Source organism: Pinus tabuliformis, chromosome 8 (assembly GCF_031772625.1).
Source record: "Pinus tabuliformis cultivar Carrire ecotype Pingquan chromosome 8, CPIR1, whole genome shotgun sequence".
Lineage (NCBI taxonomy): Eukaryota > Viridiplantae > Streptophyta > Pinopsida > Pinales > Pinaceae > Pinus > Pinus tabuliformis.
The window spans coordinates 1,935,945,635-1,935,962,998 of NC_142294.1; the positions used below are offsets into that span (position 1 = coordinate 1,935,945,635).

At 40.5% G+C, this 17,364-nt stretch overlaps 1 protein-coding gene across 2 annotated transcripts in view; it reads right to left on the bottom strand.

The window, feature by feature from the left end:
- LOC149244243 (tRNA-specific adenosine deaminase TAD3-like) overlaps positions 1 to 17,364 on the bottom strand; it is a 402,166-nt gene that overhangs the window by 210,538 nt on the left and 174,264 nt on the right. The gene's annotated exons all lie outside the window — the stretch shown is intronic.

The following is a 17,364-nucleotide window of genomic DNA, read 5'->3' on the forward strand; positions in this document are numbered from 1 at the left end:
TTGTCATCCAATATCTACCTCATGCTTCTGTTGGAAGGTAGCTCCTGTTGAATGCCTTGTAAGTCTTAGTTGACGGATACCAAAGGTCTGAGAGGGTGGCTGCTAAAGTCTTATGCTTTGTTAAAGTTTTAAATGACTGTCTTGGTTGGTTGTGGGCTTCCATAGTGGGCTATGTTGTCTTGCATGATGAATTCATCCTCAAACAACCCTATAAATGTACCCTTAAGTGTTATGATAAATATCACACGCATAGTAAATATACATTCAAGAACGCGGTGTATCCAAGATTGTTGTGAAACATCTCTCCCTGTTATTGCGACATGGTAACAGAGTCAGTACAGCCCTGACTCCCTCACAAGAGGGGTCAATGATCATGCAAATTCCACTTGGTTAAGTCTGCAAAAATGCAGGCTTAATTAAAGAGACTAGTGTAGATTGTTTGTGTGTGTTTTTCTAGTGAAGAGTGCAGTTCTATGTGCCCTAATGTTAAAATTGGCAACTAGGGCCAAACTCCATGTGGGCCTTCTTATTCATGGCAGCTGATATTTTTCTTGGATTCCTCTCATCGAGAGGTGTAGGATTGATCTAAAGATTATCCAATTCCGACAAGTATTCATGGAAATATGAATTTATTTGTGTTATGTGACAATTCGTCAAGGTCGGCCAGCAACCAAATTACCCCCACTTGTCCTCCACGTTTTAGTATAAATAGAGGTGCCTTGCAAGTCATTTTAGACACACCTCTTGTGATCTCTTCCTCTCCACTTGTCTTTGGGTTTTGGTGGGAGGAGAGATCTTAAGATGTTACACTGCCCTAGAGGATGCCCTAGATCCTAACGCTGTCATGAAGAGAGAGCCCTCAATGCTGTCATGACCTTAACACTGTTATGAAGGAGGCCTCCTCAACACAGCAGGAGAAGCCTAAACGCTGGTCTATAAGAGACCTATTCGCTATTCTAGAAAGGCTTCCATACACAATCCTAATGAGAGGATATACCCTAGCCCGTAGATAATAATGAGGGCTCTTTGCTGTCAAGGAAGGAGCTATATAAACGCTGTCCTAATAGAGGATGATCATCACATTGATAAATTACATAAAGTCTCGGTGATGATCACAGTGATATAGAGGGTAGTGCTTTCCTCCTCGGTGGTGCATATCTCAACGAAAGGAAGCACGATGATTATCTTTTGATGGAAGAAAGGGATCTCCGAATCCTACACTAGCCCTAACAGTCTCGGCATAACTGTGACAGAATCTTGAATATATCATAGTGAGATTCAGACCTGTATGTATGCATCTCGGTGATCTCATAATAAGACACAGTCACAATCCCACTGTCTCGGCATAAGGAGAAGAAGCAGTATTACTAGAGTCTCAGCATACTGACAATGAAGGAGATCCAAAATGATATCTCTGTAGTAGTTTCGGTATCATAACAGTGATGAGGGTTTCCAGATGTGTCAAGTGGTGCAAGACGAGGAAGCAGTAATGACAATAATTGTTATGATAATAAAGGAAACTATGATGTCAACAGTAATGAGGCGCAGCATGAAAGTGCAGCATGGTACAACACAGTCATAATGAAGTGCAGCATAAGTATTAAAGCAACATGGATGTATAGGAGCAGCATGATGTATTGCAGCAGCATGATGATGATGTATTCTAGTATGCATTGAGTGTATGATGGGTGCAGCATAGTGCAATGAAGGGCACAGCCTAGTGCAGCATGACTGTGAGGTGCAGCATAGTGCAATGAAAGGTACAGCCTAGTGCAGCATGACTGTGAAGTGCAGCATAGTGATGATGAGTGCAGCATAGTGTAATGAAGTGCAGCATAAGCATGATGGGTGCAGCTGCCAGCATAGTGCAGCATAATGATAAGTGCAGCATGATGGATGCAGCATAGTAATGATTGGGTGCAGCTCTGTGATGGGAGCAGTACAGTGATGAAAGCAGCTCAGTGATTGGGTGCAGCACAGTGACGATGATGAGTGCAGCATAGCGTAATGAAGTGCAGCATAAGCATGATGGGTGCAGCATAGTGCAGCATAATGATAAGTGTAGCATGATGGATGCAGCATAGTAATGATTGGGTGCAGCTCTGTGATGGGAGTAGCACAGTGATGAGAGCAGATCAGTGATTGCGTGCAGCACAGTGACGGGTGCAGCATGATGATGAGGTGCAGCATGATGATGAGGTGCAGCACAGTGATGGGTGCAGCATGGTGATGGAATCACCTTGGAGGATCAGTTGAAGCAGTTTGCCTTCCCCTAGAGTTTAGATTAGCTACTTCATGTGTCATCTTCTTAGAGAAGATCTCTACTCTTATTATGACAAGTCAAAATGTTGACTTCTGATGTATATGTACTATCTCTCTCCCTACTGAACTATTGAAGAACATAAAAAGAATTGATCAAGGGTTTTCCCCACATTGGGGTTTGTCCCTGGCTGATGCCACATCTTGTGTCCTCTTGTCTTGGCTTGTTTTTTGCGATTTATGTTTATGTTCTATCTGCATTTTACTATCATGCTAAATGTGATTGCTTAATCTAGAATTAATATTGAGCTAATATGGAAGATTGAAGTAAATTTGCTCTTAGCATAGAACATACCTAACATTAACATGGAATCAAAGTTGAGGTGAAGACAAAGCCCAAGCAAGGGTGAAAGAGAAATCACTGAAGACAGTTAGAAAGGACAAAAAGGCTCAATGGGTTCCTTAGTGAAGGATAAAATCCCTGAGCCTCCATAAAATGCACCAGCTACAAAGAACAAGTACACCAAGGGTGGAAGGAAAGGCAGATGCCGTGTGTGCAATAAATTTGGCCATTATGCGAAGGAGTGTCCAAATAGAAGGGACACATCACTTGATGATGATAACAATCATTCCAGGGGCATCTTCAATAATCAAAGGAATGATAGGTACAATGGCAAAGGAAAAAGGAATGGTCATCAGGGAAATGGCTGACTCTTCAAGGAACTTCAGGTATGAAGAATCAAATGTTGTTTCTGATAAGCTAAAGGAGTATTATCTTAGATTGGCCCATTCCACTACTTCTCCTCCAGACTCTTTGGGAATCTGGCTTATTGATAGTAGTGCTTCAAGGCACTTCATCGGATAGAAGGAAACTCTCTCTAATTTGATAGAGAGGGAGATAATCGTGGAGATTATTCTTGGAGACGATGCCACCTATCCCGGAAAGGGTGTAGGGAATGCTACCGTTAAATTGAATGAGGGTAGCACGATTCATTTTCAAGAAGTTCTTTATCTCAAGAAGAACCTGGGGTCCATTTTGGCAATGGAAGACAAAGGTGGCATTCATCAATGGAAAGGTACATGTGTGGATAAAGAATTTTTAAAGATAATCTTGGTTTCAGGGTTGGCAATTTGTATCAAGTTGCAGGAAGTCCAATGCAGACCATGTTAGTTGACACATCTCTTCTATAGCACTGGAGGTCTGCTCATTATAGGGCCCTACCCGATGTGATTCAGATGGTGACAGGGATGCCTAAATTCAAGAAGAGCATAGAGGTACATGTCCGAGATGTGCTGAAGGAAAACTTACAAGGGAACCATTCTCCTCATGTAGCAAGTCCACAGATTTGGAACCCGAGGGGTTTGAAATTCATGATTTGGAATCTCATGGATGCAGGTGAAGGAAAGCTCTCTATGATTTAAAGCAAGCACCCCAAGCTTGGTATGAGAGGATTGACAGCTATCTAATGAAGCTGAGATTCACTAGGAGTGAAGCCGATCCAAACCATTGCTTGAAGGTTGTGGATGATAGACCTCTCATACTGGCACCTTATGAGGACGACCTCTTTCTGACAGGTGCAGACCCTCTCATTTGCAAAAGTAAGAGGGAGTTGGATTCCGGATTTGGAATGGTAAACTGCAAGCCCGTGACTACCTCGATGAAGCCTAACTTTAAGAAGTTATGCGGTAGTGATGTCGGACCTAATTTGGGAAATGCCTCTGAGTTTCATAAACTCATACTAGCATTGATGTTCTTGGTGAACTCCCATCCGGATATATGTTTTGCAATTAGCATGTTGAGCTCATATATGGTTGAGCCTCACTAGATTGGTGCCAAGAATCATTTGAGATATCTTCAGGGAACAACCTCTCATGGATTGAGATACACTGCTAGAAATGTGAAGTTGCATGATTATTAGGCAGGCAGTGTGGAGCATCGCAAGAGCACTTCTGGGTGCTGGTTCTCTTTAGGTTCTACTTCGATATCCTAGATGAGCAGGAAGCATAAGACTGTTGTTTTGAGCAGCGTTGAGGCCGAATACATAGTTACGAGTATGACCTCGTGTGAAGCTATCTGGTTGAAAAAGCTATTTGGTGAGCCGTTTGGACACGTGCTAGATACCATCATGATCTTTTGTGACAACCAAACGGGGATTCGATTGTAGAGGAATCCCGTGTTCTATGATCGCTCCAAGCATATAGACATCAAGTACCACATTATCTGGGATATGGTAAATCGAGGAGCAAGAAGGCTCCATCACATTAGGACTAATGTGCAAGTCACCGATATTTTGTCAAAGCCCCTAGGAAAGGTCAAATTCTTGACTTTCCAAGAACGACTAGGAGTCGTGAAGAGACTCTCTCCTAAGGGTCCTATATGATATGGACATTGAGCTCTGGGAGATCCGGGGGGCTTGGGGGTACATCTTGAAGCGATGAGCAACCATAGGGTGAGCGGTTCAGCCTTCCCCTAGTGGTCTGCTATGTAGGCAGGATGAGTGGTTCATCCTTCTCCTGCCAAGACACTGTCATAGGGTGAGTGGTTCAGCCTTCCCCTAGTGATTTGTTGTGTACAGGGTGAGTGGTTCAGCCTTCCCCTAGTGATTTGTTGTGTACAGGGTGAGTGGTTCAGCCTTCCCCTAGGATACCCCTGGCGACATGTAGGCAGGATGAGTGGTTCATCCTTCTCCTGCTGAGACATCCTGATTCCTACCCATGCAGTCTAGGACTCATGGGAAGTACCTCTCATCTGACCAACGAGTAGGGAAATGAGGATAGCGACCATAGTAGTACCGATGGACACATCGTGTTACTACCGTACTCCCTATGCTAGGATGATATTGATCTAGGATCAATTGGAACTGACTTCGGGTCAATAAGAGTGATATAACTCACTCTCTTTTGGAACTCAATAGATCAGTGAACCTTTTACTGATTCACCTTGGTATGCAGATATCATATTTGTATTACTAAACTTACAAGCTCCTCCTAGTTTAACAAGAACTAAAGCTAGATTTTTAAAAATGAAGTCATTAAAATATTGTATCATAGATAATGCTTTGTTTTGGAAAGACATTAGTGGTATTCTTTTGAATTGTTTACTGAAAGATGACGCTGATAAAATCATGCAAGAGTTTCATGCAGGGGATTGTGAAGGACACTTGTACTGGAAGACTACTACTAACAAAATTCTGAGGGTTGGTTTCTACTGGCCCACTCTGTTTGCAGATGTTAAAAATCATGCGACTTCCTGTCATAAGTGCCAAATATTTGCGGGAAAGAGAAAACTTTTACCTTTGCAAACCAATCTCTACTGAAATGCCATTTCAACAATGGGGGTTAGACTTCATTGGAGAAATACACCCAGCCTCCTCAACTCAGCATAAATGGATTCTGATAGCCACTGACTACTTCACAAAATGGATAGAAGCCATCCCTTCTAGACAAGCCACAAACACTCTCATAATCTCATTCGTAGAAAATAATATCCTATCAACGTTTGGATGCCCCCAAAAGCTCATTATCGATAATGCAGTTGCCTTTAAATCCAAGAAATTGGTAGATTTCTATAACAAATACCACATCACCCTTGGCCACTCCACTGCCTATTACCCTCAAGGTAATGGACTTGCAGAATCCTCTAAAAAACTTGGTCAATATCATTAAGATATTACTGGAAGACAATAAAAAGACATGGAACAAAAACTTGGTCAATGCCTTATGGGCAGATAGACTAACTACTAAGAAGTCAATTGGCACATCTCCTTATCAGTTGGTATACGGGATGGATGTTGTTTTTCCTTCATCTTTAGGAGTACTAGTAATGAAGATCGTCCAGGAATTACAAGTGGAACCAAATGATATCCAGAGAAGGATAAATCAGACTATACACCTACAGCAGACCAGAGAAGAAGTATATGCAAAATCACAAGTCATCCAGGACAAAATCAAGAAGATATTTATTAGAATAATCCTATTTAGTATTTAATGCTCATTCTTTTAGTTGTTGCTATTTTTTATTCTTTTAGCAGTTTCTTAGATGAAACTGATTGTTTCCATTGTCTAAATAGAAACTTGATGTTTCTATTACTGTAAATATCTCTGTATTATTATTGAGCTTCAGCTTGCTCATCAATTAATTCATTCATTGAAATCTATATGCGTGTTTCGCACTGTTTTATGGTATCAGAGCTAGGGAATTATTTTTTTCGAAATAATTTTTCAATTTATGAAAAAATTCAGTGTCTCATTTCGAAATTGCTAATTCAGTGGAGCATTTTTTAACGTGAGTGGTCATTCCGTGGAAGCTGGTGCCTGCAATCGATTGATCGTGTTTACATTAAGCGATTCAGTGTGTGCGGTCAAAATTTTTTTACAGGACTTCTTGCTACGTGCATTCACCAAGCTTCATTTGATATTCTAGCGTCTTTGGAGCGGAGCGGATCCCAGCTGTTGTCGTATCCACAAATTTACGTGCCCGCATCAGGGCTTAACCTCTTCGTGGAACTGCGTGTGAACTGTGTGTGGAACTACGTGTGAACTGCGTGTGACACAGTTGTGGCTCTGTTAAATCTCGTGGTCAACAGCAAAACTAGACCGCTTCCACTCCTACTCTGGCTCCCCTGTCGCGGCACAGGTCGACAACCACGTCTCGCGGCTCAAAGGTTCCAGGATCGATTCTCGTGGTCAACAAGCAAAGCGAACAGCGCTATCACCCTTGGACGAACGGCATACCATTTTTTCCTTTCAACCTGTGAAGCCAGCCAGTTATAATTTGTGCAAACGTATATGGGTATAGAACGCAGAGGATTATTTGTTCATATTTTTTCTTGATCTCATCTTCGGAATTTCTGTTTGGAACGTCGCAGTCGGCTCTGTTCAATTTTCAGTCATTCTTGACGGACGTCATACCTCTGTCATTTTTTCCCGCAGCATCCGTTGACACAAAATCACAGTGTGAAGTGTGGCTCTGTTCGAGAACGTGTATGCGTGTTGTTTGTTCTTCCGCTAAGACGGTCACGCCATTATCAGATTCGACCCCGCATATTTGCTGTGTGTGAAATTTCAAAACGGCGGCTCACGTGGGTTCAGCATTCGATTGCTCTGACAAAGACGTGGGTTCACACTTTTGTCCACGTATTGGTCATTTTGTTGTTTCTTGGCTGAGTGGATTAAGTTATCTGCTGCAAAATCAGACGTTGGAGTTTCGACTTAACTGGAAAGTTAGTCACACAGAAATTTTTGTTGTTCCAAAATATAGCGCTCATTTTTTCTCAAATAAATTATCTCTGTGGAGACTTTTGCCGGGTAAGCGCTATATATATTTTCTTGAACCTGCTTCGCAGAACAAATTCTGTTTTGTTTATTTTATTGCACCAGGATCAGCGGGCATCTACATTGAAATTTGTGCCAGACTTCTTTATTGTCTTTGGGAAACGTACAAATGGCCTCGCTCACCAATCTGATGTTAGAAGGAAATCAACGCTTTAATGGCAGCAATTATAACATCTGGAAACAAAGAATGTTGACCATTTTTTAATACAGGCATCTTGATCAGCTCGTTTTGGGCAAAGAGCTTCGTCCCGGTACAGCTGGTACCAATCAAGATAAGTTTGATGATCGAAATCGAGAGGTTGTTATGCTTCTCAAGCTCTCTGTGGCTGATGATCAGTTACCGCAGATTCCTTCTGGCAAGACAGCTGCCGAGATCTGGCAACAGTTGAAAGAACTGCACGAGACATCTGACAAGAGCAGAGCTTTCTTTCTCAAAAATCAGTTGTTCTCCATCATGATGGATGAACATATGTCTTTACAGGAACATCTCAACAAGATCAAAGACATTCGAGACCAGCTCGAAGCCATTGGCCGCACCATGGAGGAAGAAGATATGGTAGTCATCACTCTGAAAAGTCTACCAAAATCTTATGAGCACTTCATAGAAACACTCAACATTTCCGCCACTAATGTTGATCTGAAGTTTCCAGAGTTATGCACCAAACTCATGCAGCAGGATCGTTGGAAACAACAATTTGGTAGTGGTGCAGCATCAGCCTCCTCAGAAAATGCTTTTGCTGCCAAATATCAGTCCTCTCAGTCCTTTCAGCAAAAAGGTTCTTCTCAGCCTTTTGATCCTACTAGGAAGAAAAATGTGCAGTGTAATTACTGTCACAAGTTCGGCCACATGAAGAAAGATTGTCGACAGAGGATTGCTTCTGAACAGAAGAAACAGGGAGGGCTTCATCAGACAGCAAATGTTGCAGAACATTCCGAGCAGACAGATTCTGCCTTTTACGCCTTTATGGCTCAAAGGTCTTCAGATCATGTTCTGTCTTCTGCCTGGTACATTGACTCTGGTGCATCACGCCATTTTTCTCACAGGCGTGACTGGTTTATTGACTTCTCACTTTTCAGTGATTCCGTGGTATTTGGCGGAGGTGAAAAGTACACAGTAGTTGGCAGAGGTACAATTCAAATCCAGTCTGGTGGGTGCACACTCATCTTTCTGAATGTATACTATGTTCCTGGTATGGAAATTAATCTGCTGTCTGTCAGCCAGATTATGAGGAATTCTCCTCAGTTTGATGTAGTCTTCAGTGCGCACAAGCGCTCCATTATTGATAGGGAGACTAGTCTTACAGTTGTTGTTGGCCTATGGATTGAAACAAGCTCCTCCGGCTTGGTACATGAAAATTGATCAGTACCTGACAGATCAGGGCTTTCAACGAAGCCCATCTGATGCAAACCTGTATATCAAGCATACTGGTGATGATATCTTGTTTGTGGTTGTCTATGTGGATGACCTTATCATTACTGGCAGCTCTGCACATTTGATCCATGGGATCAAACAAGATTTATGCAGAACCTTTGAGATGACAGACTTGGGACTTCTTCATTACTATCTACGGGTTGAAGTTTTGCAGACTGAAAACCATATCTTTCTCTCTCAGTCCAAGTATGCCAAAAATCTTGTGGACAGGTTCAGAATGCAGGATTGCAAACCGGCCACGACTCCTACGGAACCAGGGCTCAAACTTTCAGCGCAGTCATCCTCTCCCCTTGTGGATGAAACTTTATTCAGGCAATTAGTGGGTAGTCTCATCTATCTTACTGCCACCAGACCTGACATCAGTTTTGCAGTGAGCTACATTTCCCGCTTCATGTCAGCTCCTAAAGCTAATCATTGGATAGCAGCAAAGCGTGTGCTACGATATGTGCGTGGCACTTCTAATTATGGACTCCTACACACTCGAAGTTCCGATCCTATACTCAGTGGTTACACAGATTCTCACTGGACCGGTTCGGTTGATGACCGTAAATCTACAGCTGGGTATGTGTTTAGTCTAGGATCCGGTGTTGTTACTTGGACTAGTAAGAAGCAACAGGCAGTGGCTCTCTCCTCAACAGAAGCAGAGTATCGGGGAGCAGTTAAGGCATCCTGTGAGGCAGTTTGGCTTCGACGTATGCTTGCAGATATGCATGTTTCCCAGACAGGTCCTACTTCTTTGTTTTGTGATAATTAGGGAGTGATCAAACTTGCCAAGAATCCAGTCTTTCATGAACGAACAAAGCATGTGGAAACTCATTGCCACTACATTCGCCAGCTTGTTGAAGACGGATCCGTTCAGTTGCAATATGTTCCCACAACAGAGCAGCCCGCAGACATCTTCACCAAGCCTCTTGGCCCTGATAAATTTGTAAAATTCAGAAGGTCTATTGGTGTTGTAAATAGATTGAGCATTAAGGGAGGGTATTAGAATAATCCTATTTAGTATTTAATGCTCATTCTTTTAGCTGTTGCTATTTTTTATTCTTTTAGCAGTTTCCTAGATGAAACTGATTGTTTCCATTGTCTAAATAGAAACTTGATGTTTCTATTACTGTAAATATCTCTGTATTATTATTGAGCTTCAGCTTGCTCATCAATTAATTCATTCATTGAAATCTATATGCGTGTTTCGCACTGTTTTAATATTTGATAAAAAGACAAACGCTGATGATTTTTACATAGGTGATAAAGTAAGTGGGATTCAAGGAGAGAAGACAAAGGCAAACATGGCAAGTTTGACTTCTTATGGCAAGGGCCTTATGTCATTTATGGTTACAAGGGTAACAATGTTTTTTTCCTGAGAGAGATAGATGGATCAGATCTACCAGGAGGACCTGTCAATGGTAAAACGCTGAAGCATTACTTTTCCATCGATTCACAATAGTTCACCTTACTTTGCATCATTGTACATAACATTGCATATTGTAGATTGGATTGCATGGTCATCTTTTGAAGTTGAAGCCCGAAGAGAAGGCCCTGAGCTTTGAAGGTTTACCATCATAAGTATGAATAAGGCAGAAATCACAGAAGCACAGTTTATAGAGTAACCGCAGTCACAATTCAAAGGCCACTGATCTTAAAGTTCTTGACATTTCACCAGGAAATGCCATCCACATGTGGAGCCACTGCTAGGGTCCTATAATAAGAGGATTCATAATTTTGCATTGCCTAATGTTAAGTCTTGTAATATTGTACATACCTTTGCTTTTCTGCAAATGTTTTCCATATTAAAAAATGTAAAGAGGGTATGTCCTAAAAGAAATATCAAAGGACGAAAAGAATAAGAAAAGACCAAAAAAGTGAAAAAATATGAACCCCAAACAAAAAACAGATCATGAAAGTGTGCAAGTCCAAGTGCCACTTCTTTTTAATTTTATGTACAAAATAATGGTTGTGTGCAGCTTGTCATAAATGCCAAAACCCATGATAGTCAATTTGTTTAATCTTGACTATTTCATGTTTTAAATTTCATGTTTATAGTTAAAGAATAAAGATCTACCCAAACTATTTAATCTTGGCAGATCAGTAGATAGGTAGAGAAATAAAATGTGCTCATAAGCTTAATCTGAGCCATTGGAAGATATAAGGTTAGAATTAGATAGTTTATTGACAAAAGAAAAAGCTAAGAAAGGGTCTGCTAGCTTAAGTGCACCTAATAAAGTGAAAAAAGAATGTTAGGGTACGAAAAAAGGGTAAGTAGAAGAAAGGTTGCAAAAATACAAAGCTAGTTGAAGCATAAGCACATTTGTCATGCTTAATGTTATGTTTCAATGTGCAGGAGCAGTTATGGAAGTGAAAAATGTTCACAAACTGGTTTACTTGACTTCCCTTCGTTTCATCTCACCCCCCACTACATACTTACTGACATTCCCCATTATCCCATCATTTCTGGTTAATATACCATTTTCCCTTCATTTTGACCTTTACCCTTTGGTTTCACACATTTCCCTAGTGAAATTACCCTCCAAAAGTCATTTCCCTACCCAAAACCCCTTTTCCCTAGTGTGAAACCCATTACCCTTTGAAAAAATCAATTTCCCCTTATTAATTTCCCCAAAAAACCAATAAAAACCCCTTATCCTAACTATTATTCCCCCTTCGCTTTATAAAGTTAAACTCCGCCATACCCATTTAACCCCGCAAAATCGCATTTACCCGATATAAAAATCCTTTTTAACCCACCCCCTCGATGCAGTTAAGTAAACCCCTCCGCAGTTGAACCCTGATCCCACTCCTTTTAAACCCATTCATTATACGTTTTCACCCACACCATTTAATTATTAAATAATTACACGTAAGTGTAACTATCCCCCGGGCCCCGCTAATCCCCGCCTCTGTGTATCGTGCAACTCCGCCGCACGATAGCCATTGGATCTCATACCCCCAGATCCTATAGCCCACAGCCTACCTGGGAGCACGTGATATGAGCGGTTTTTCTCGGGCCCCTTGTGGTTACATGGCGACTCCACATTAACTCGCGTGCTCCCCAAATAATACCGCCCATCACTTAAAAGTGGTGCGATGGCCTCCGATACCGCCTCCCCGCATAAGCCTAAACCGCTCACTATTCACTAAACTAATCCCGTGCCAAATTTAAAAAGTTGCACATTACAACCCTGACAACCCTTGTTTTCATTCCTTTTGCCCCTTTACACAGTGAAACTTGCATAACCCTTTCGGCGCCACCCTGAACCTCCGCAACACAATTCGACTTCCGATTACTTTCAAAACATTGCCACGACTCCTTCCACAGACATCCTTGTGCAATAAAGCCATCAATTGCCTTCCCTGCCAACCTGTGTTTTCTTAATGATTGTTGTATTTTGCAAGTAATTAGAAGAAGACCAAAGCTTGGATAAACATGTTTGATACTAGTCATAAAACTTGTTTACTCCAAGACTCAAAAGGAAATCTATTCAAAAGCCTTCATTCAGAAGAAAAAGACAATGATACACAAAGCAGAAAAAATCTTTCACACAGAGACAGTGAACGTTAAAAACAGAAAATTTACACAGTGAAAGACAGAACAGAGGAACAAGACAGAGGATATAATTAAAAGACAAACAGATCAAACATATAGAAAGATGATCAATATCCATTACCAGATGTTGATAAATATGAAAACCGAAATAATTCATTGTTGAAATACACAGTAAAAATTTGAAATGTAACAGTAAAAGTAAAAACACAGTAAAGGATATTGACAGGTCAGCAAGGTCAAAGTGTATCAGATTAAAGTGTATCGGGTGAAATGTCATATGTAAATATGACATCCAGCATGAAGACCAAATAGCTAAGCAGCTTAAAGGGCAAAAGATCAGACATCAAAGACAACAGAACCTAAATAACAAGGACAGCAAGAAGCAGTTGAAAAGTTGTCTCTATCTTCTTGCATGAAGATATTTTCCTTTTCCTAGATTAATTCTCAATACAGTTTGATATATTTTGTAAATTACTTTTGTATAAATACTTCACAATTCGAAGTATTTAGTGTGGATTATATTACATTTGTAGAGTTATTTTGATCTTGAACCTAAGGGTGATTGTACCAATTTCAAGTCAACACACTGGAGCAAGTAATAAAAGCATTGAACAGCAAGATTCATGAGATGAGCTATTCGCAGTGAAGTACCTTCTTTATGTGATTTTGTTACCTTCTTATGTTCTCATAAACTTAATTGTAATTCCAAATTTGAATGTATTAACTGGAAATATCACTCACAATTTGTTTAAGTACACTCTGTTTTGCACAGTTAGTCATCTATATGTTTTCCTCTGATACCCGGATTTGACAACCCTTAATTGCTCTCCCATCTCAGTTGACCTCTTTCATTCCTTCCATAATCCAGCCTAGGGAACCCTTAATTGCTCCCTGGATCTTAGAAGCCACTTCACCATCCAGCCTTTGAGATTTGCAAAAACTCACCTATCTTGCCCTACAGAAACTGTCTTTTAAAGCTTGATCCAGTCCAGTTTGTCTGATATTGACTAGATAGCCCAATGGTAAACGCAAACCTCTGTTCATCTACGTAAGTGATCCCACCACCCAATTTAAAACCAAAACCCAAGTGCAACCATAACTAGCCTAAAATTTATTAACTAAAAACAAAGTTAAAACATATAGAGAGAGCCCTCTCTGAGATTAGCAAGGCTAGGTCCTGATCTTCAAAAGTGGTTTGTGGCTACCTCTATTATTTCCTTCTTTAATAACTCCCAAAGGAAATTTTGGAGTGATAACAAGATTGATCTAAAGATCATCTGATTCCGACAAGTATTCATGGAGATATGAATTTATTTGTGTCATGTGACAATTTGTCAAGGTCAGCCAGCAACCAAATTACCCCCACTTGTCCTCCACGTTTTAGTATAAATAGAGGTGCCTTGCAAGTCATTTTAGACACACCTCTTGTGATCTCTTCCCTTCCACTTGTCTTTGGGTTTTAGTGGGAAGAGAGACCTTAAGATGTTACGCTGCCCTAGAGGATGCCCTAGATCCTAACGCTGTCATGAAGAGAGAGCCCTCAACGTTGTCATGAAGAGAGAGCCCTCAATGCAGTCATGACCTTAACACTGTTATGAAGGAGGCCTCCTCAACGCAGCAGGAGAAGCCTAAACATTGGTCTATAAGAGACCTATTCGTTGTTCTAGAAAGGCTTCCATACACAGTCCTAATGAGAGGATATACCCTAGCCCGTAGATAATAATGAGGGCTCTTCGCTGTCAAGGAAGGAGTTATATAAACATTGTCCTAATAGAGGATGATCATCACATTGATAAATTACATAGTCTCGGTGATGATCACAATGATATAGAGGGTAGTGCTTTCCTCCTCGGTGGTGCATATCTCAACGAAAGGAAGCACGATGATTATCTTTTGATGGAAGAAAGGGATCTTCGAATCCTACACTAGCCCTAAAATTCTCGGCATAACTGTGACAGGATCTTGAATATATCATAGTGAGATTCGGACCTGTATGTATGCATCTCGGTGATCTCATAATAAGACACAGTCACAATCCCACTGTCTCAGCACAAGGAGAAGAAGCAGTATTACTAGAGTCTCGGCATACTAACAATGAAGGAGATCCAAAATGATATCTCTGTAGTAGTTTTGGTATCATAACAGTGATGAGGGTTTCCAGATGTGTCAAGTGGTGCAAGACGAGGAAGCAGTAATGACAATAATTGTTATGATAATAAAGGAAACTATGATGTCAACAGTAATGAAGTGAAGGATGGTACAGCACAGTCATAATGAAGTGCAGCATGGTACAACACAGTCATAATGAAGTGCAGCATAAGTATTACAGCAGCATGGATGTATAGCAGCACCATAAGTATTACAACAGCATGAATGTATAGCTACAGCATGATGTATTGCAGCAGCATGATGATGTATTGCAGTATGCATTGAGTGTATGATGGGTGCAGCATAATGCAATGAAGGGTACAGCCTAGTGCAGCATGACTGTGAGGTGCATCATAGTGCAATGAAGGGTACAGCCTAGTGCAGCATGTCTATGAAGTGCAGCGTAGTGATGATGAGTGCAGCATAGTGCAGCGTAATGATAAGTGCAACATAGTGTAATGAAGTGCAGCGTAAGCATGATGGGTGCAGCATAATGATAAGTGCAGCGTGATGGATGCAGCATAGTAATGAATCGGTGCAGCTCTGTGATGAGAGCAGCTCAGTGATTGGGTACACCACAACGATGGGTGCAACATGATGCTGAGGTGCAGCATGAGGTTGAGGTGCAACACAGTGATGGGTGCAGCATGGTGATGGAATCACCTTGGAAGATCAGTTGAAGCAGTTTTCCTTCACCTAAGTTCAGATCAGCTACCTCGTGTCATCTTCTTAGAGAAGATCTCTTATCTTATTATGACAAGTCAAAATGTTGACTTCTGATGTATATGTACTATCTCTCTCTCTCTGCTGAACTATTGAAGAACATAAGAAGAATTGATCAAGGGTTTCCCCACATTGGGGTTTGTCCCTGGTTGGTGCCACATCTTGTGTCCTCTTGTCTTGGCTTGTTTTCTGCAATTTATGTTTATGTTTTATCTTCATTTTACTATCATGCTAAATGTGATTGCTAATCTGGAATTGATATTGATCTAAAATGGAAGATTGAAGTAAACTTGCTCTCAGCATAGAACATACCTAAAATTAACACGTAAGGTGTGAATCATATATTGCTTTATGAGAATGTGTTACAGAGAGGCCTGGAAAAAATCATTTTGGTGTATTTCTCACAGTGATTGGTTGTATTGTTCTTGCATAAAGCATGGTGCCTATGTGAGATTGATGATGCCTAAAATATGATATGCGGAGTGCAGAGTTGGTGGATCTGTTGGGATGGCAGAGAAATTTGCTATATTGTAAGCCCGTGCGGATACTTCTATGCCAGGCATGATGCTGCTTCATAGTGCAAAAGTTGCAGGTTGGAGAAGTAATTGATGCTAGCTTGTTGAGGAGACTTAGTGTGGCTAGATAGCTTGGAGGAATGGCTTGCTGGGTCTTTGTATTGATTTTTAGAGTTGGTTGTTGATGGTGGATGCCTTATCTAGGGTTTGGGAAGCAATCAAAATGTCCTTGCTTGGGATAAGTCAAAGGGACTTGTTGTACTAGTTTGGGATGCTCTAAACCAAGCTGAAAAGTTCTGTTAGGGTTGTTACAAATCTGTTGTTGGCAAACGTTACTTTTAGATCTATGTATTGGTTGAGATTGTTGTTAAATCTCTAATCCCAGATCTGATTTATTTATACCTCGACAATTCTTTTATACCCAGAAATTATTTACTCAAAAATCTGAGAACTGTTGGAAAATAAAATCACTGGTATTTTAACTTTCAGAAATCAGTGGAAATAAAATAGGGAAATCAATCACAATACAATAGAAAAAAATTGCGCGACACTTTTCTTTCGCTTTAAATTACTAAGGAAAATTAGGGTCGTTTTTGCTTGATTCCACACCTAAGGTTAGCAAGGAGAAAATGCCTAACTCCACTTGGTGTGGCCTTGGGGGCAAGCTGTGAGTTGGGGTTGTCACCCAATTCCCAACTCCTCTGTCTAGAGTCTCTCCTAGATGAAACCAAGGGGGTAAACCTTAAGGAAATCTAAGGTTTGGTTAGAGAGACTAAACAAGTTCTAGGAGGTCAAAGATTAGTTAATCAAGAGATATATTAACCATCAAATTAAAACATGTAAATACTTCAACAAGTAAATGATATAACCATGAGCATGTAGATATAACCAGAATTGAAATCAGTGCCAAACAAGTATCTTGCAAAAGATAAATGCTCAAGGAAATTTGACTTGCAAAGTAAAAGCATGCAATGGAAGATAGCAAGTAAAAGCTACAATTGCACTTGAAATGTAAAGTGTGTTCACATGAAATATACTTGAAGGTAAAGTTGCACCAATGAAATGAAATATAGTTTAAGATAAGTACATAAACTCCAAATGCTCCAAGATAAACAAGGGAACTTCAAATGAAATGCCCCGAATACAAGAATATAGATGCTTGCAAAAGTAAATCCACAATACTTGCAAAATAAGAAATGCTACTTGAAAAGCAAATGATACTTCCAAATAAAACTTGATCTTCAAGATAGCATGAACTATAATGTTCCAAATTCGAAATAACAGCAAATACCAAAGCAATTTAGCAGCCAAATATTCTGAGCCATTTAATTAATAAACTGGGAACATGTACATAAAATACGCTGAAATGATGGAACCTAGGCTTGCCATTGAAAGCTATGACAAGAACCGAG